The following is an 8,673-nucleotide window of genomic DNA, read 5'->3' on the forward strand; positions in this document are numbered from 1 at the left end:
CACTTGTTGTTTGTTGATTTATTGATAATAGCCATTCTGATAGGTGGGACATGGTATCTTATTGTGGTTTTAATTTGCATCTCTCTGATGATTAGTGATGTTGAGCATCTATTCATAAGTCTATAGGCCATCTGTATGTCCTTTTTAGAGAAGTGTCTATTCAGTTCCTTTGCCCATTTTTTTCATTGGGTTGTTTGTTTTTTTGGTGTTGAGTTTTGTAAGTACTTTATAAATGTTGGATATTAACCCTTTACTAGATATATCAGCAAATATGTTCTCCCATTGTATGCATTGTCTTTTTATTTTGTCGATGATTTCCTTTGTTGTGAAAAGCCTTTTCAGTTTGATGTAATCCTATTTGTTATTTTTTCTTTTTTCCCTTACCAGAAAGATGTATTTTTTAATTAGCAATAATTGCACCTTGGATATTCCTCATTGGCTATGATACTGCCACTGGGCAAAGCTCAGAGAGATAGAGAAAAAACTGCTATCAGCAATGTCCAAGATTTTGCTACCTATATTTTCTTCTACAGTTTTTATGGTTTGGGGTCAAACATTTATATCTTTGATCCACTTTGAATTTCCTCTTCTGTTTGGTGGATGGAGGTGGCCTAGTTTCATTTTTTCTGCATGTATCTGTTCAATTTTCATAACACCATTTATTGAATAAACTATCTTTAGCCCATTGTATGTGCTTGCTTCCTCTGTTGAATATTAATTGACTATAAAGGTATGGGTTTATTTCTGGGGTTTATTCTGTTCCATTGATCTGTGTGTCTGTTTTTATGCCAGTACCAGGCTATTTTGATTACTATGGTCTTATAGCATAGTTTGATATTTGGTAGCATGATCCCTCCAGATTTTTTTTTTCTCGGAATCGCTGTTGCTGTGCAAGACCTTTTGTGGTTCCATATAAATTTTTGAAATATTTGTTCTAGTTCTGTGATATACCTCTTTGAATCTTGATAAGAATTGTGTTAAATCTATAGATTGCTTTGGGTAGTATGGACAGTTCAATTATTTTAATTCATACTATCCATGAACATGGTATGTGCTTCCATTTATTTGTACAAATTCTTTCTTCAGTGTCATAATTTTCCATGTACAGGTCTTTTACATCCTGGGTTAGATTTATTCCTATGTATTTATTATTTTTGATGCAGTTGTGAATGGGATTGTTTTCTTAATTTTTCTTCCTCTTAGTTCATTATTGGCATATAAAATGCAACTTATTGCTGGATATTAATTTTGTATACTGCTACTTTGCTGAATTCATTTATCGGTTCTAGTAGTTTCTTGGTGAAATCTTTGGGGGTCACTATGTACAGTATCATGTCATCTGCAAATAAAGACAGTTTTACTTTTTCCTTTCCAATTTTGATGCTTTTTATTTCTTCTCTGAGTGTTGTGGCTAGGGCTTTCAGTGCTATATTGAAAAATAGAGCTGGAAGTGGATATATCCCTGTCTTTTTCTTGATCTTAAGGGGAACACTTGCAGCTTTTTCCCATTGAGTATGATGCTGGCAGTGGGTTTGTCATATATAGCCTTTATTATGTTTAGGTGTGTTCCTTCTATTCCCACTTTGGTGAGAGTTTTTATCATAAATGTGTTCTGGATTTTATCAAATGCTTTTTCTGCATTTATTGATATGATCATGTAGTTTTTAATCCTTCATTTTGTTTAGGTTGTGAATCATATTTTTTTGATTTATGAATGTTGTACCAACCTTGCATTCCTGGAATGAATCCCACTTAATCATAATGGATAATCTTTTTTCATGCATTGCTATATTCAGTTTGCTAATATTTTGTTGAGGATTTTAGCATCTATGTTCATCAGGGTTATTGGCCTATAACTTTTTGTTTTGTAGTGTCTTTATCTGGTTTTGGAATTACGATAATTCTGGCCTCATAAAATGATTTTGGGAGCCTTCCCTCCTTTTGAATTTTATTAAATAGTTGAGAAGCAGCAGTGTTAGTTCTTGGAATGTTTGCTAAAGTTCACCTGTGAAGCCATCTGGTCCAGAGCTTTTGTTTGGAGTTTTTTAATTACTGCTTCAATTTCACTAGATATCACATGTCTATTCAGATTCTCTGATTCTTCATGAATTTGTTTTGGAAGATGGTATGTTTCTAGGAATTTATCCACTTTGTCCAAGTTGTCCCGTTTGTTGGAATATGGTTGTTCATAATATTTTCTTACAATCCTTTGTACTTCTTTGATGTCAGTTATTTCTCCTTTTTCATTTCTGATTTTATTTAGTGAGGTCCTTTCTCTCTTTTTTTCTTGATGGATGTGGATAAAGGTTTGTCAATCTTATTTATCTCTTCAAAGAACCTCTTGGATTCATTGATCTTTTGTGTCATTTTTTAAAGAATCTGTTTCATGTATTTCTGCTCTGATATTTAGTGTTTCCTTCCTTCTACTCACTTTGAGCTTTTTTTCTTCTTTTTCAAGGTATTTTCAGTGTGAAGTTAGACTGTTGATTTGAACTTTTTCTTTTTTTTAAATATAGGTCTGAAATGCTATGAATTTCTCCTCTTGGGATTACTTTCTCAGTGTCCCACAGATGTTGGATTGTTGTGTCCTCTTTTTCATTTGTTACAAGGTATCTTTCCATTTCTTTCTTGATCTTGTTGTTGCCCCATTAATGGTTTAGTAACGTGTTATTTAGCTTCTGTATCTTTGTGTGATTTTCATTGTTCTTATTAGTGTTTTCTAGTTTTATAGCATTGTGGTCAGAGAAATGCTTGATATGATTTCAATCTTTGTAATTTATTGAGACTTATTTTGTGTCCTAACATGTGGTCTGTCCTAGAAAATGTTTCATGTACACTTGAGAAATATGTACATTCTTCTGCTTTGGGGTGAAATACTCTGAAGATATCAATTAAATCCATTTGATCTAGTGTGTCATTTAAAGTCGCTATCTCCTTGTTTAGTTTTATCCCTGGAAGATCTATTCATTGATGTCAGTTGGGTGTTGAAATCCCTGAGTATGACTGCATTTCTGTTGATGTCTCCCTTTATGTTCATCAAGATTTGCTTTATATATTTAGGTGCTACTATATTGGGTGCATACAAGTTTACTAGGGTTATATCTTCTTATTGGATTGTTCCCTTTATTATTATGTTGTGTTCTTCTTTGTTTCTTACTACAGCCTTGGTTTTAATGTCTATTTTTTGGATATAAGTACTGCACTCCCAACTTTTTCTATCTTTTCCATTTGCATGAAATATCTTTTTCCATCCCTTCACTTTTAGTCTGTGTGTATCTTTCAATTTGAGTTGGGTCTCTTGGTAATAGCATATATACGGGCCTTGTTCTCTTATCCGTTCAGCTACCCTATGTCTTTTGGTTGGACCATTTAAGCCATTTACATTTAAAGTGATTATCGATAGATACGTAGTGCCTTTTATTGTTAGACTTTTCTCTTTTGTTTGTTTTTTTCTTTCTTTCTATTTTTCTTCTTCTTAAAGTAAGCCCTTTAACATTTATTGCAGTGCTGGATTGGTGTTCACAAACTCCTTTATCTTTTCCTTGTCTGGGAAGCTCCTTATTTCCTCATCAATTTTAAATGATAGCTTTGCTGGGTAAAGTAGCCTTGGTTGCTAGTCCTTGATTTTCACCACCTTTAATATTTCATGCCACTCCCTTTGTCCTGAAATGTTTCTGTTGAGATATCAAGTGACAGTCTAATTGGTGCTTCCTTATATGTAACTACGTGTTTTTCTCTTGTGGCTTTTAGGATTCTTTCCTTTTCTTTAAGCTTTGCCATTTTAATTATGATGTGTCTTGGTGTATGCATCTTTGGGTCCAAATTGTTTGGTACTCTCTGAACTTCCTGGAATTGTGTGTCTTTTTCCTTCATCAGATTGGGGAAGTTTTTGTTCATTATTTCTTCAAATAGGTTCTCAATCACTTGCTCATTCTCTTCTCTTTCTGGTATTCCCATGATGTGGATGTCATTATACTTCACATTGTCCAAAAATTTTCTTTAACTCTCCTCATTTTTAAAAATTCTTTTTCTTTTTGTTGCTCTGCCTAGGTATTTTATCCTACCGTGTCTTCCAAATCACTGATGTGATCCTCTACTTCATCTAATCTACTCTTTATTCCTTTCAGTGTGTTATTCATTTCATATATTGCATTCTTTATTTCTGACTGGTCCCTTTTTATGGTTTTTATGTCTTTTTCATGCTGTTGAGTATCCTTATAATTATTACTCTAAATTCTCTGTCTAAAAAACTTGCTTGGCTCCATTTCACCTAGTTCTGGAGAATTCTGTTTTTCTTTCATTTGGAGTCTCTTTCTCTTCCAATTTTAGCCACTTTATTATGTTTTCTGCCTTAGTTTTTAAACTAATCATATGTTAAATGTATCAGTTGTTAAACTAATGAAGTTGTGATTAGTAGCCAGACTTGAGCACCACAAATTGGGGCAGAGTAGTTCCTGTGGGTGAGTTTACTGCTTCCCCTCAGGCTAGTGGCACTTGGAGAGGAGTGCTCTGCCTGAGAAAGACAGCTCCTGCTGTATGGGGAATGACACAGCACAGGGACCCTGATGGCTGCTCCTTCAATCCTCTCCCTAGAGCCACCAACACCAGACTCTCCTCAAGCACCTCTAGTCCCTTCTTCCTTCCCTCTGCCAGAACTCAGGGTAAGTGGCTGCAAATGAAATTTTGCACATTGTCCCTTTATGAGTCTCTTGGAGTTTCCAGGTACAGCTCTTGCTGGCAGACAGAAATCCTGGTACTTTTCACAGCTGGGTGTTATCTGGGTTCCTTACAAGCTCTGGTACTATAGGGTGGGAGCTCAGCTTGGAGTTTAGACCCCACACTACTCAGGGGTAACCCTTTGGCCAGTGAAAGATCCCTCTGTAACTTCAGCTGCTGCTTGGGGGATCCCAGTCAGCTATCTTGTGCCTCTTCCACACCCCCTACCATTCTTGTTGTGGTATAGTTGTTTCTTCAATCTTTCCTTGGTTATAAGGCTTCTCTCTAGGTAGTGTTCAGTTAGTTATTTCAGATGCTTTCTCTACAATTTAGTTATAATTCCAGATTGGTCCTTGGAGGAGGATAGAGTAGCTTCCACTTACTTCTCTGCCATCTTGTTTCTCCAGCACCAGGTTCTTCAATTTTAACAAATGTACCACAATGTTACATTTGGGAGTGTTAGATGTTGATAATGGAGGGAGATCTAGTTATATGGAGGGTGTATACAGGAAATCTATGTACCTTTCTGTCAATTTTGCTGTGAACCAAAATCTATTCTAAAGAATTAATCTATAAATTAAAAAAATATTGATAACATTATACTCTGCAAAAAATAAATATCTAAATAATTTTAAAAAATTCCTATGAATATAAATTTCTGTTTAGTTTTTAGAGTTATCATTATAGTTATTATTATACAATTGCCAAAACAACATAAATGTATTGTAATCTTTTAAATATGAAACATACAAAATAAAATTTATTAGAATGCATTTATTAATGAGATTATAGGGATTTTTCCTTTAATCAGTTCATGTGTCCATGGAGTTGTAGTATTTAAGGATAGAAAGAGGATATGATGGAAATTTTAAAAAACAATTAGAGGGTATTGGATCATTAGTGATTGTGGAACTTAAAAAAATTTTATATTATTGTTGATGTTGTTAATTTACAGAGAACCTATGATAACCATTTCTTTTAAACATATTGGGGTTATATTGGTTAATAAAATCATATAGATTTCAGGGGTGCAATTCTATAATACATCATCTGTATATTGCATTGTGTGTTCTCCACCACCAGTCTCCTTCTATCACCATTTTCCCCCTATACCCTCTTCTCCCTTCCCCACCCCTTTTCCCTCTGGTAATCACTATACTGTTGTCTGTGTCTATGAGGATATTTTTTTTTTTTTTGCTTAACCCTTCACCTTTTTTTCACAATAAAATTTTCTTAACTTAAATCTAATTAAGTACATAATTAGAATTAATTTATGAGTGAAATATTCTTTGAGGAAAGACAAGAAATAGGAGACTGATGCCCAAGTTTAAAACATGAATACAGATTTGCAGTATTTGATAATCTTTTAGCAAATTCAGATTGTTTATCCTCAGTCTTCATTAGTGTTTAAAATATAAAATGCTATATTTTTCAGATGTATTCCTTTTAGTAAATATGTAAAATTGGTTTTTCAAGAATGAATGTGGAGTTTCTCCCTTTTCCTTGAAAGCATGCAATAGTTGAATGTGAGACACAGTCCAGGCTGAGACAACATTATAGGAATAAACACCAGGCTCTTTCTTATTACTGAGAATGTTGAAAATGTAGGTATGGCATGGTTTATAGCAGATTTGTAATCCCTATGATGCCTTTACAAGACTTAAATATTTTAATTTTAAAGTAGTTAGCAGAACTTTGTGACTGTTCCATAGATTTAAAAGTGTGCACTATCTTTAATAGTTCTTATTAAATGTCTCTTGTTTGTTTTTCTGGGACTTTCCTTTAGAAGCAGTGCACTGTTTCAACATTCTTGAGGGGAGAAAAAGGGGAATCCATTAAACAAGAAAATATAATTCCCACTTTCCTACTCTTTGCCTTTGGGAGGGGGAGAAAATCCACCTATTATTAGTTCCACTGGGGATCGAACCCAGGACCTTCTGCATGTAAAGCAGACGTGCTAACCGCTGCACCATGGAACCACTACTTTCTTACTCTTTAATATATTTTATTTTCATTTCTACACAGGTCAACATACCTTGTTTCTATTCCATAATTACCTCCTAACCCAAATATGTATACTAACTATTGTGCATTTATACAGTGCCTTGATAAAGAAGGCTTTAAAAGGAACAATTTAAATGGTTACTTTTTTCTACCTGGATATCTTCATATCCCACAAAATATAGTAACAATAGAGGTGGCTGAGAAATATGCCTTACTTTGTCAGTGTGTAGTGGATAACTACAGGTATATTTTCAGATAGTTCACTTTTGGGGAAGAGATCATATGAAAATTGGGTATCTATAAATTGAGTCTTAAAAAATTCCTCCTTGTATGTCCTTTGGAAAACATCCAGGTACCTACCACCATGCTTATGTGGACTCAAATTTTCAGAACACTAGTTTAGTGATATAGGTTCACTGGAAGACTGCATCTACACAGCAGCAAAGGAATCAAGTCAATCAAAACATTGAAAAATAATTTGTGATTAAGAATCTGTTTTTGGCTGATAGGGAAAGTATCATTAAAATTAGTTGTTTGGTTTCATATGAATCAATTTTTAACTGACCAACAAACATATTTCTAATAGTAGATTAACTGGCTTAATAGTTCAATGCATTTATTTTTCTATTCATTTGCCTGTAATAAATATTATTAAGGTTTGAATAACTATATTTGATTCTGTAATATTTTTGGTGGGTAGGGGAAGCATTGTTTAATCAGTACTTTGTTGTTGAATACATATGGTTTAACTTTTTCAGAAAATAGATATAAAGAGTGGAGATAATGGGGGGATAAGGAGGAAGGGTTTTCAGGAACATCTATGAAAGACACATGTACAAAACCAAAGGGGGGTAGGATCAAAGGTGGGAAGTGGGGATGCCTGGGTTGGTGGGGAGTGGTGGGGAGAAAATGGAGACAAATGTACTTGAACAATTAAAAAATGTGAAAAAAAACTGTTAAATAAAAAAAGAAGTACAAATAGATAGTTAAAGAATAGCCATGGTGATGTTAAGTGCAGTATAGGAAATGGAGTAGCCAAAGAACTTATACACATGACCCATGGACATGAACAATGGTGGGGGCATAGCCTGAGGGAGTGGAGGCTGCTAGGTAGAGGGGACAAAGAGGGAAAACTCAGGGCAATTGTAATAGTATTATCAATAAAATATAATGAAAACATAAGGGCAAAAAATAAATATGCCTATTGATTAATTCTATTTCTTTTTCCTTATGGTACCACTTAAAACATTTAAGTGAGTTTTTTTTTATTTTTAATTTTTTATTATTATTTTATTGTTGTTCAATTACAATTGTATGCATTTTCCTCCCACCACTACAGCCCACCCCAGCCAAACTCACCTCCCTCCCAGGCTTCCACTCTCCATCTTGGTTTTGTCCATGTGTCCTTTATAGAAGTTCCTAAAAACACTTCCCCTCATTGTCTCATCTCCCCTCCCTTCTGGTTATTGTTAGATTGTTCTTAATTTCAATGTCTCTGGTTATATTTTGTTCACTTTTCTGTTTTGTTGACTATGTCCAGTTAAAGGTGAGATCATAAGGTATTTATCCCTCACCACCTGGATTATTTCACTTAGCATAATGCTCTCCAGTTCCATCCATGCTATTGCAAAGGGTAGGAGTTTTCTTTCTCTCTGCTGCATAGTATTCCATTGTGTCAATGTACCACAGTTTTTTGATCCACTCATTTACTGATGGGCCCTTAGGCTGCTTCCAGCACTTGGCTGTTGTAAATTGTGCTGCTAAGAACATTGGGGTACATAGGTTCTTTTGGATTGGTGCTCAAGGGCTCTTACAATACAATCTGACCAGTGGAATAACCAGGTCAAAAGGCCATTCCATTTTTAGTTTTCTGAGGAAATTAGATACTATTTTCCATAGTGGCTGCACCAACCTGCATTCCCACCAACAGTGCATTAGGGTTCCCTTTTCTCC

The 8,673-nt window shown here is 34.5% G+C and overlaps 1 non-coding gene across 1 annotated transcript; it reads right to left on the reverse strand.

Moving 5' to 3' along the window:
• Positions 1-6,622: 6,622 nt before the first annotated feature.
• TRNAV-UAC lies at positions 6,623-6,695 on the reverse strand. Its single transcript has one exon. It is a non-coding gene; the product is annotated as a tRNA-Val (tRNA).
• Between the last annotated feature and the right edge of the window lie 1,978 nt (positions 6,696-8,673).

The sequence above is a fragment of the Phyllostomus discolor genome, chromosome X (assembly GCF_004126475.2).
Source record: "Phyllostomus discolor isolate MPI-MPIP mPhyDis1 chromosome X, mPhyDis1.pri.v3, whole genome shotgun sequence".
NCBI lineage: Eukaryota > Metazoa > Chordata > Mammalia > Chiroptera > Phyllostomidae > Phyllostomus > Phyllostomus discolor.